Below are 12,408 nucleotides of genomic sequence, written 5' to 3' on the forward strand. Positions count from 1 at the left end.
AGCAATTATCCATAATCCCTTGATTCAAGCTTGTTTTGAGTTGCACAACTCAATCTAGAGCACCAAGAGAATAGTGAGGAAGATCTTGAGATGGTCTGCAACAAGATTCAGATAAGATTGCAGCTGAAGATCGTGCTTTGAAAGGTTCTACAAAGGTATGTCATAAAACTCACTTTTTTCTGCAAGAACATGCTTTATATGTTGCCAAAATTAATGAATTAGAGTGCTTAAATGATCCTTGTTGCTGATACATTCCTATACTAGATGACAAGATTTTCACGTTAACAATCACAAAACACACTGAGATGTAATGATCAATAACAATTCAAGAGTCAGGGGAGGTAGTATGTTGAGGCTTGAAAATTGTCAGTCGTTTACCAAATGGCAGCTCTGTCGTGTAGATGATGCTCCAAGAACTAAACGAATAGTTCATTTATGTAAACGATTGGAATAAGCGCTAGACGATCGTGTAGACGAGAGTTAAGTGGAGCTAGACAATCGTGTAGACGACAGCTGAAGAGCTAAATGATCGTATAGACGATTGGATGCGGAGCTACACAATCGAGTACACGATGCGATAGGAACTACACAATCGTGTAAATGATGCTTTAGTAAATTCTAAACGATCGTAGAGATGAGAAAGAAAAGACATGAGAGTTTAAGTGATTCGGCCAAAGGCCTACGTCCACTATGCAAATCGGGAGGTTCTCTTTTATTACTCTTAAAACTATTATAGAACGAAGAAATGTCTTGCTCTCTCGTTTTCTTATTCACTCTTATATTAATCTCGCATTCGTTTTTCTTTATATATGCAGGCGATATAGTCAAGATGAAGCTCTGGTGGTTACAACATATAACAGAAAGATGTCGACAACGTTCAACTGTCAATTGTGATGTACTTCTTAATTTCGAGTCTTTCTGTAACAAAGAAACACAAAAAAGAAAGACAAAATGCCAAAAAAAAAAAGAAAAAAAAGAAAAAAAAAAAAAGAAAAGAAAAAAGGAGGAGGATATCGGGGGTTAAATTGGTAATTTTACATGATGACAACATAAACAAAAGGTCAAAATGATTGGTTTTGAAACTCTTAGTTAATTGCAAGTCGGGCCCTATAAAGTGCTCTCTGTGCAATTATTTCAATTTCAATATGCTTCTTGTATATTTGTTTAGTAGTTGCAAATACGTGAAATGAGTTTGAGAATTTTGATTTTGAAATGAGTGTTGTTCATACATGTAATATGTAATGTTCTAGTTTTTTTTAAAAAAAAAAAAAAAATTTTAAAAACGTCGTTTTCCATTCGTCTTTAGTCCAACTCTACCATGGTTACTCATTTTGCCAATACGTTGCAATTATATTACATCAATTTATACAAGAAGCATTTTTCAAACAAGCATAACACTATTATGTATTCTTCTGCTTTCTTCTCCTCCTCTTCCTTCTCCTTTTCTGCTATTTTTGCCGCTTCAGCTTCTTCCTCTGCTTTCTTCTTCTCAGCTGTATCTTTTGCACTCTATTGAGCTTCAATCAATCTCATAAAACAATCATTTGGTTCTTCACCTTCATATTTCGGCATCAAATTCTCTGCCACATCTGTAGGAGTTATATCTGTCTCCTTTAACAACTGCCGGATTCTGTCGTAGGAATCATGCCATTCAACACCCAAATAATACATCACAAGAATTTTGAATGCTTCAAAACCACAATAACACATCTCTATATGTTTGTCCATTCTTCCTCCTCTAATCAAAGCCTCATCAAGTTTTTCCTTGTGATTTGTCGTGAATATAATCAACCTCTCTCCACCACACGCCGACCATATTCCATCAATGAAATTCAACAACCCAGAAAGTGTCACTTTCCTCTCTTTCTTCTCTCCATGTTTAACCTACTTCTCAATGCCTTTTTTCTTCTCTTCATCTCCCTTCTCTGTTTTCTTCTTCTTCCCTTGCCCAGTAAGATAAAGCGAACAATCAATATCCTCAACCACAATGATTGATTTATTCGAAAACTCAATTAAAAGCTTCTTCAACTCTGTATCATCCTTAACAGACGTCAGTTTAAGATCATCAACATCATACTCCATGAAATTCGCCATCGCAGCGATCATGGTGGACTTCCCTGTTCGCGGTGGACCGTACAGAAGATACCCACGTGTCCATATTTTCCTAAATAGTTTTCGTAATCACAATATTAAAAAAAAACTCCTTCTCCTCCTCCTTATTTTTCTTTTAATATTTTCTTTGTTTTATTTTTATATTTTTTTAATTCAACCAAATTTATTTTTATTTTAAAAAATGGTAAATTTAGAATCAATGCTTAAAAAAACGTTTTAGATGTAATATTTTTCTCTCTTTTTTTCGTCCATATTTTTTTCACAACTCAGAGTTTTGAATTTGGGTGATACTTTGTTTGTTAAATTCAGTTATTTTTCTTATTTTTTATTTTTATTTGATTATTTTTAACTTTTTGGTGTGAATATGCTTTTTTTTAATTATAAATTAGTCAAGTCAAGTCAATTTGACAAAATTTCTAAATCATTTTTTTTATTTTGAGTTTATCCATTATGTTAGTTTGATTTATATTTTTTTTCATGATTTAATGAGTTGGATTACCTAAGTCACGCTCTTGCACTAAGAAGTCTGTCTGGTTGCATATGAACCTTGTAAATCATTCAAACTAGCAGCATAGCAATGGATAAGAACATTGTAGTTTAGTTAATTAGTTAATTAGTTATAGTCAATTAATTCAATTAATTGATTAATTATAGACTAAAACTACAATTACAATTAGTTTTAGTAAATTAATTATAGTTGTAGTCAATTAATTCAATTTCTATTTCAATTAATTCAATATATCATGGATAAGAACATTATAGTTTTAGTCTATAATTGTGGAAATTTGTACTTTATATTTGAATTAGTTTTGTAGAAAACAAGATATGAATGAATGATTTTTTGTGTGTCTCTATTGATCAATTGTACAGGTACAAATAGCTTGGTACAACACTAAAATTAGCTAACAAAAATCCCCTAACAAAGCTCAACTATTTAAAAGAAGGAGACTTGACTTTGCAACTTGAAAATCCTAACAAAAGAAGTTTACAATTTAATATCAAAGTTTTCAATTTAACATCTCCCCTCAAACTTAAGGTGGGAGGGTAGAAACCAACTTGAATTTGCACAGTAGCTGAAGAAAGCGTCCAGAGGGAAGGACTTTGATGAAGATGCCGGCCGGTTGCTCAGTTGTAGGTATGGATTGAAGGCGTAGAGTAAAGTTTTGAAGGTGATGGACAAAATGGCATTCAGTCTCTATGTGCTTTGTCTGTTCATAAAAAACATCAATATGCACTATCTAAATGGCACTATGATTGTCGCAGTGAGGAATAGTGGACGAATTTTGAGGTTGCATAAGACCTCTGAGGTTGCATCAGCAAGTGCATGATACTTCGATTCAGTGCTGGATCGAGAAACAATCGTTTGTTTCTTACTCCACCAAGAGATGAGAGAATCACCCAAATACAAACAGTAACCTGTGGTAGACCGTCTATCTTAGGATCACTCGCACAATCAGCGTTAGAATATCCAGACAGAACAAAAGAGGATTTAGAAGAGAATTGAAGTCCATGTCCTAGCCCACTTTTAACATAACGTGGAATACGAATATCAACTGTGAAGTGGATAATGCAGGGATTGGACATGAATTAACTGACAATATGAACCGCATAAGCTATGTATGGGCTAGTTACTGTTAAATATATAAGGTTGCCACCTAGTTGTCTATACAATGTTGGATCCTGGAGGAGAACACCATAAAAAGAGGTTAGACGGACATTGGAATCCAACGGTGCCGGTGTTGTGGCAAAATCAGTGATATCTGAACGAGCTAACAGATCTGCTACATACTTCGCTTGAGATAGGTAGTATCTATCAAAGCATAATGAAACCTGAAGACCAAGGAAGTAACTGAGCGGTCCCAGATCTTTCATCTCAAAATGTTCTTCTAGATAGCATCGGAGATCCGAAATAGCCTGAGAATCACCAGTAATGATCATATCATCCACATAAAACAGAACAGAGTCATGCACGTTGGAGGAAAATCCAAGCTGAGTAACAGTAGAGTTGAAGGTTGCAAACCAGGCACGAGGAGCTTGCTTGAGCCCATATAATGCATGGTGAAGAAGGCAGACCTTGTTTGATGGAGAAGATATGCAGGTGGTGGCTGCATATACACTTCCTCAGACAGTGTGCCATTGAGGAAGACATTCTTAACATCCATTTGAAGAAGGGGCCACTGCCCGGCAGCTGCTACAACTAATAGACTCTGGATAGATGTCATTTGTGCAACTGGAGCGAATATTTCCTCATAGTCAATACCATATTCCTGTGAATATCCTTTGGCCACCAGATGAGCCTTATAACATTCGACAGATCCATCAGAGCAGATCTTGATTTTATAGATCCACTTACATCCAATAGGTTTCTTGCTAGGCGGTAGATCAACATACTCTTAAGTGTGAGTCTTGTCTAATGCCTGAAGTTCCTCATCCATAGCTTGCTACCAAAGAGGGTTAGTATAAGCCTCATGATAGGACTACAGTTCAACTAAGGACATAGTAGTGGAAAAACAATGATAGTCCTATAGATATTGTAGAGCTTCTCTTACCCGAGCAGACCGACGAACAGGTGCAGGATCATGATCAGCATCAGGGACAGATGAAAGGTCTGGAAGTGCAACAAACGAAGAAGGTTGACCGAGCTTTGAGACGGGTGGGATGAAAGACGCAAGTTTTGGTACGGTGGAGTGGCTGACTCATGCCCTAGAATGGGTGGAGTGGGAGACTTAGATGAAGATTCACAGGCGGGAAATAGATCTGTGGTAGGACCAATTGAGAATGATTGGGTACCAAGAAGGGAGGCATGGAAAGAAGAAATACTAGAAAACATACGATGTTCTTAGAAGGTGACATGGCGAGAAATACGTAACCGATTGGATATGGTGTCCCAACACCGGAATCCCTTGTGTTCAATTCCATAACTAAGAAAGCAACAGAAATGAGCCCGTGGTTCAAGTTTGGAATGTTCATGGGCATGAAGTAAAATAAAGCAGGCACAACCAAAAAAATTGAAAAGAGAATAAGAGGGTGGAGTGCTATATAATCGCTCAAAAGAAGATACATTGTGGAGAATTGTAGAGGGGAGGCAGTTGATAATATAGACAGATGTGAGTGCAGCTTCTCCCCAAAACTTTTCAGGACAAGATGCAGAGAAAAGTTGTGCACGGACAGAGTCGAGAATAGGGCGATTCTTTCTTTCAGCTCAACCATTTTGTTGAGAGGTATAAGGACATGAGCATTGGACAAGAGTGCCATGTTGAGTTAGGAAGGAAAACAAGTGAGAGTCCTAGCATTGTTAGTCCAAAGAATTTTGATGGTTTGAGAAAACTGAGTTTAAATCATTTTAGCAAATTCAATGTAAATTTGGGGTAAAGATGAACGATTATTAAGAAAATATATCCAAGTAAAACAAGAGTAGTCATCAATGAACAAAATAAAATATCGATAATCATTTATTGTAGGGGTGGGAGTAGGGCCTCAAACATTGGAATAAATAAGGCCAAATGGTTTATCACAGAGAGATGTTGAAGTGGGAAATGAAAAAGCAGTTTGTTTTACCAGTTTGCAATGTAAATAATCAAATGAACAAAGTTTTGAGGCATTACTTAAGGTACCAACAGAAATTAGGCTACGAAGTTTGTCAGATGATGTATGGCCAAGATGAAGGTGCCACTGATACATATAGATATCTGTGACAACTGCAGACACAGATGGCAGAGCAGAAGGCTGAAGAAACGTGAGCTCAAATAATCTTCCCACCTTGCGATCCGTACCAACCATGGATCTTGGACCTGACAACCATGAGAGGAAAAGACAACAGTTAGTCCCAAGTCACACAGTTTTCCAACAGAGACAAGATTGAAAGTCAAGTGCGGGATATGATAAATAGTGGATAGACTAATACTTGATGTATTGACAGCCTCAACATGTGAAATAGGCATGTGGTTACCATCAGTAGAATATATTGGAGGCAGGGTATGTACAGGGGTGGAGGAAGACAATAAGGCCATATTCGAGGTCATGTGATTGCAACAGGCTGAATCAAGAAGCCAAGATGTACCTGGTGTGACGGCAAGGGCAGGAAAGTTGGGAGAGAGCACATGTTTTAGCAAGTCTTGAAGATCGCTGATCTAGATACTTGGAGGATTAGGGGGTACCATATCCGAGGTAGTGGCAGCTGTCACGACAGATGGAGAACCATGTTTAAGGGAATTCTTGGATTTATTTATGTATCCTAGAGGCCGAGGTGGTTTGTTAGGACAGTTGTCCAAGATATGACCTCTTCCATGACAGTATCTGCATTCAATGGTGGGGCAACTGGAAAACCTGTGATCATGTTGTTTGCAGTTTTTGCAAAAGATCGACTTAGTTGGAAATCGTGAATGGCTGATTGTGAGAGCAATGTCCGGGGAAGGAGATGAGACTAACCCAAGTTGCCTTTCCTCAAAGAGAATTTCCTGAATCACTGCATTAAGAGATGGTAGTAGACTGTGGTGTAACAAGGCAGCACGAACAAACTCATACTCAGGACGAAGCCCTATAAGGACTTTGATAAGTCGTAGATGATCTGGACTGATTTAGCCTGGTCTAATTGAGTCCAAATAGATTGAAGAATAGCGAGATACTCATTGACGGATTGTCCGATCTCCTGACTTGTGCCAACTAGAGTAGTATGAAGTTGATAGTAGTAGGAAAGTCCCATAGTTTCGAATCGTTCGGACAGAAAATCCTAAAGTTCTTTAGTTGTGTCAAACACTGTAGAAAACAAGATCTGAATGAATGATTTTCTATGTGTCTCTATTGATCAATTGTATAGGTATAAAGAGCTTGGTACAACACTAAAATTAGCTAACAAGAATCCCTTAACAAAGCTCAACTATCTAAAAGAAGGAGACTTGACTTTGCAACCTGAAAATCCTAACAAAAGAAGTTTACAATTTAACATCGAAGTTTACAATTTAGCATCAAATTGAGTGTAAATGGCTGGGATGGAAGTATTACCCAACCAGGTGATTATCTGATGGTTCTTGCTGTCCTAGTATTCTATTTTGTCCATAAGATTACTGTCTTCTTCAGTGGCTCCTTGACAGGCTTAACGACACCACCTGTTACCACTCGACACAATTTACGACCAATCAGGAAGCTCTTTGTCACACCCCCTCCCAGATTACCCTTTTATTCTAGAAGAGGATTTGACCGTGGTAGCTACTAGCCCTACTGCCAGCACTCACCACCCAAGCCTTCTAATCTAGATATCAACCTGTTCATCTTTATTAGTAATATACGTAAACATCTAACCTCCCTTAAGTTCTTATGAAGATTACATAATTACAAGCATACAACTAAGACATTACTTTTATAGAAAAATATTCACAGGTGGCACAAACATTCCTACAGAAACCCTAGTCCCTCACAAAACATGTGTACATAAACAGATTATCAACCTAAGTCTTTTAATAAGCCAAGTCTTTCGATGGCAAACAGTAAGAAGATCAACCTTGAGGAAACTGACCGCTACCTGAAAAGGAAAAACATAGAAAATCTGTGAGCTAAAAGCTCAGTGAGTGACTATAGAATCGTAAAGCAATAAGCGTAGCATCACTATAAACACGTAAATATACCAATGAGTAAACTCAAGCAATTGTCTCTATATGTAGCTGTAAACCACTCTCAGACATCATTAAACATTATTATTCCCTAGTTGAGAACGAGCCTAAATGCTCTAGCTCCTAAACGTTTATTACCGACTAAGAGACCCATACTTTGGTCTCTCATTCATAACTGCCTACGTGCACGTGGCCACACTAAATACCATCATATTTTAGGTACTTCCGTTCAGATACCTTCTCAAATTTGTCCTTCAGTATCGAGCTACTATGATACCTTCTCATATGTCATTCGGTATCAAATTGGCCAGATACCTTCTCAAATGTCCTTCGGTATCAAATTGGCCAGGTACCTTCTCAAATGTCCTTCGATACCTAATTGGTTAGATACCTTCTCAACATCCTTTGATATCAAATGTGTATTTTGTAACATTAAATTAAGTTCCATTGCCTAATATTTACACAAGAGTTGTTCCATTGCCATTCATTTACACAGGAACTCATTCTCTCATAGCTTTCCTCTAGGAAGCATATACCAAAATCAGAAACATAGCTTTTGTAATGGTTACACAACATACCTTGGCCTATGTTACACACATACAAGACAGGAAACATGCATTAAGTTATTCTCCAACCATTTTTTGCTTGAGGAAGTATAAATACATCATTAATGTCACTGTGTTTTACTTGATCATATATGCATGAGTATTGGAAACCTTAAGTTTACTGAGTCACTCACCGTTCGTCAGGCTCTTATTGGTTTATACGCTTCCCCTAGCTCTTCTTGGCCTGAAAAGATATAATTTCCAATTAAACTACTTAGAATTCCTAGTAAAATATCTCAAATATTTCATTTATTAAAAGAACTTCCATCAATACAGACAGCTTTACTGGCAAGATCCCCCTGAGCGAGGTCAGCGAGATCCCCCCGAGCGATACCAGCGAGATTCTCTAGAGCGAGATCAAGCTTTTCCTGTGAAATTCTTAGCGATACTCACCTCAATTCCTAGCGAGATTTTCCCATAGAGCGAGATCCTCATTACAAAATCAGTGAGATTTCCTTTATAAACGAGATCCTTATGCCCAAATCTCGCTATAATTCTCCACGATGAACTGCTTACTTGTTCCTCACAACCAGTTGTCTGCTTATGCACCAATTCCCTGTTATAATTTCAAAAATTCATAACTCAAAATCCATAGCTCTTTTCAAGAAACTTCCTTCTACAAACTTGTTTAGATTTGAGTAACTTACTTACCTTAAAATTTCAGCCCAGAATTTTTTATAGTTTGACTTGGAACTTCCAAACTTCACCTCGGGCCCTGATTAATCTGTGGTTCTACCTCTTCTGTAAATTCTCCACTTTTGTTCTTCTTCTCTTGCAATCTTTCTCTAACAGGACAACCTTTAAAACTAGATTCTCCCAACTTTCAAATGGCACTGAATTCGCTAAATTTGCTATTTTCAATTGCCAAAACCATGCTTTTGAAGTTTTACTCCCCTTTTTAATCTTTCTGCCGCTTCCTGAGTTCAAAGAATAAATTGCCACGTCACCCTACACTTAGTGCCTCCAGCCAAACTAATGATTGAGTTTCTTCATTTGATATATTTTCCTTCCCTTCCTTCATAATCCCTATAAACAACATAAATTTCTATTTAATAAATATGTAATATAACATTCCTTTGGCTAAACATGCTTATCTAGGGAACCTAAGTTCGGGGTTTACACTCTTAATTTGAAAAGTCTAGGTAATATCATTGGTGCCATCAAGGATTGTGCTGATAGAACGAAAGATGTCATTTTTCTTCATTTAAATTAAGGATCGACGGGTAACAGGATCAACTCAAAATAAAACAAAAGGATCGGTTAAGGATCAACTCGGATTCGGCTCAAAACAATAGGATTGGCTTAGATTCAGCTCAAAACAATAGGATCGGCTCAGATTCAGCTCAGCTCCCTCCTCGACTCGACGGCTCGACCTGATCCCGGCTCGACGTGCAATTATTCACAGGCTTGGGTACAAGTCATGAGTTGGGTGGGGGTTAAGATTTGGGTCAAGTCTGATGTGAAGCACAAACTCGAGTCAGCGGGGGGGGGGTCTATTTTCACGGGTTGATTCTTCTTCACGCTGAATAGGGGATCTGGGTGGTACTTCTTCATGCCAAACAGAGGATCTGAATGGACGATGGTGCAATGACTGGACGGCACGAGAAGGATGACGACGACTGACAGGGATCTGGGTTGCTTTCACTTGTCCGTTCTTTGGCAGCAATGAACAGACAAACGGTGCAAGGAGGAGATCTTGGTTGACGAAAACAATGATAGAGAATAAGAAGAAGAAGAAACTAACTAGCAACGCTCTGATACCATTTAGAAAACAATATGTGAATGAATGCTTTCTATATGTCTCTATTGATCAATTGTATAGGTATAAATAGCTTGGTACAATACTAAAATTAGCTAACAAGAATCCTTTAAAACAAAGCTCAACTATCTAACAGAAGGAGACTTGACTTTGCAACCTAAAAATCCTAACAAAAGAAGTTTACAATTTAACATCGAAGTTTACAATTTAACAGTTATAATTAATTAATCATTTTAGCTATTAAATCATGAAAAAATTAACTAATCAAACTAACATAAAACTAAAAATAATAAATATAATATGAATCATCTTTAAAAAAATGATTTTGAAATTTTGTCAAATTGAATTGGCTTTACTAAATTATAATTACAAAAGAAGCATATTCCACACATAAAAATTAAAGATAATAAAATAAAAATTTTAAAAAAATAAGAAAAATAATTGAATTTAACAAACAAAGTATTACCCAAATTTAAAACTCGAGTTTGAAAAAAATATGAACGAAAAAAAGAAAAAAAATTAAAACAGCTAAGAACGTTTTTCTTAAGCATTAATTCTAGATTGATTTATTCTTTTAAATAGAAATAAATTTGGTTGAAAAATAAAACAAAGAAACCATTAAAAGAAAAAGGAGGAAAAGAAGAAGGAGAAAGTAGGGAAATTTGTACGGATGACCCAATTTTTGGGTCCAAAATGTCAAATGACCCATTTTTAAAAAATAATGTTAATTGACCTTTTGCTTACGTCATCACAGTATGGGATTACATGAATTTCCCCTGATAACCGTCTCGCTCTCGCTATCTGTTCATCTTCCATCGTGATGTGATTGTTTGTCATTGTATGATTGATTTGACAATTTTCACGAAATCTGTCTACAACTTAAAATCATTAACATACAGAAAAATATGTAATAGTGATTTCTTTAAAATATAAACTTCATTTAAACTGTCATTTTGTTGAACGAAGATTTATTGAACAAGATTTTCTAGAGCGGAGTTTTTCAGAACCAAATGGAGTTTTCAGAATGGGTTTTTCAGAATGGAATAGACTTTTCTTGATCTTAGTTTCATTAGTGTTTGTAGAAACGTGGTCTCAAAAAAGGTATATAAATAGACATTGTAAAATAGCATAACAAAAGGGGTGTGAGAAAGAGCGACAAAGAGAAAGGTGGAGAGAGCGACATTGAGCGACAATGAGAATAGTGGAGAGAGTGACATTGAGCGACAGTGAGGGAGTGAGATTGAGCGACAGCGAGAAGCGCGAGAGCGAGAGCAAGATACAATGAGAGCGAGAGAAATTGGGAGCGAGAGCGAGATACAATGAGAGTGAGATAAATTGGGAGCGAGAGTACATGGGGCGACAGCAAGAGAGATCCATGTGTATTACTATCTGCTTAATAAAAAATGTTCTCTTGCTTTGTAGGATGACAGAAAAGTGTGTACTAATCCGATACGGAGGTCATTAGGATGAGAACTAAAATTTGTATATTGGAGGCGAGCTAACAGGAATCATTGTGCCTATTACCTTGAAGTATCAAGAACTTAAAGCTTACATTTATAGGGTTGCAAATGTAAGTTGCTCAGAGTTTGATGTTGTTATGAGAGTTAAATATAATCTTGACTTTGAAGCCCATTCACAGTACATACGAAATGGTGGTGAGGTTTACTTCCTTCTTTGCCGGGATGATCTCTCTAGAGGTCAACTATATGTAACACTAAAATCATACCACGACAAAAATGTGAATATGAGTCGTGATGGTATAGGTGTAGACAGACAATACGAGACATCATATGAGCTTAATCGAGAAGAGAGTGATATTCCATTGTCTATGAACACTCAACCAACATTATCAATAGACAATGACACGTGCAGTGGACTTGGAAAGAGAAACTCAATGTAACAGATCTGTGCTTGGTAATGAGAGATCAGCAGGCTTGAATTTTATGAATTGTGGTCCTTCAGAAGAGCGTGATCCTTTCGTGGTCGATAATGAAAGATCAGTAGGATTGAATTCTATGGACTGTGGTCCTTTAGAGGTGCATAGACCTGCAGTGGCTATTACTGAAAGATCAGTAGGATTAAATTCCATGTCTTCATGTCGTAGAGGGAAGTTGATTATGCCTGACACCTCTTCATCCGAGACAGATGTTGAAGTTGGTCAAATTTTTTTTAGTAAGAGTGATTTAAAAATGAGATTGTCTATTCTGTGCATAAACGATAATTTTGAATATAAGGTAAGGAAGTTAATTAAGTCTTTGTTTACTGTTAAATGTATAGAGATAATTGTAAATGGAGCCTTCATGCAGTTAAAATTCCAGGGTTTGAT

The 12,408-nt window shown here is 36.8% G+C and overlaps 1 pseudogene; it reads right to left on the reverse strand.

Annotated features, from left to right (window-relative positions):
• Positions 1-1,509: 1,509 nt before the first annotated feature.
• Positions 1,510-3,696, reverse strand: LOC120090904 (annotated as a pseudogene).
• Between the last annotated feature and the right edge of the window lie 8,712 nt (positions 3,697-12,408).

Source organism: Benincasa hispida, chromosome 11 (assembly GCF_009727055.1).
Source record: "Benincasa hispida cultivar B227 chromosome 11, ASM972705v1, whole genome shotgun sequence".
Taxonomy (NCBI): Eukaryota; Viridiplantae; Streptophyta; class Magnoliopsida; order Cucurbitales; family Cucurbitaceae; genus Benincasa; species Benincasa hispida.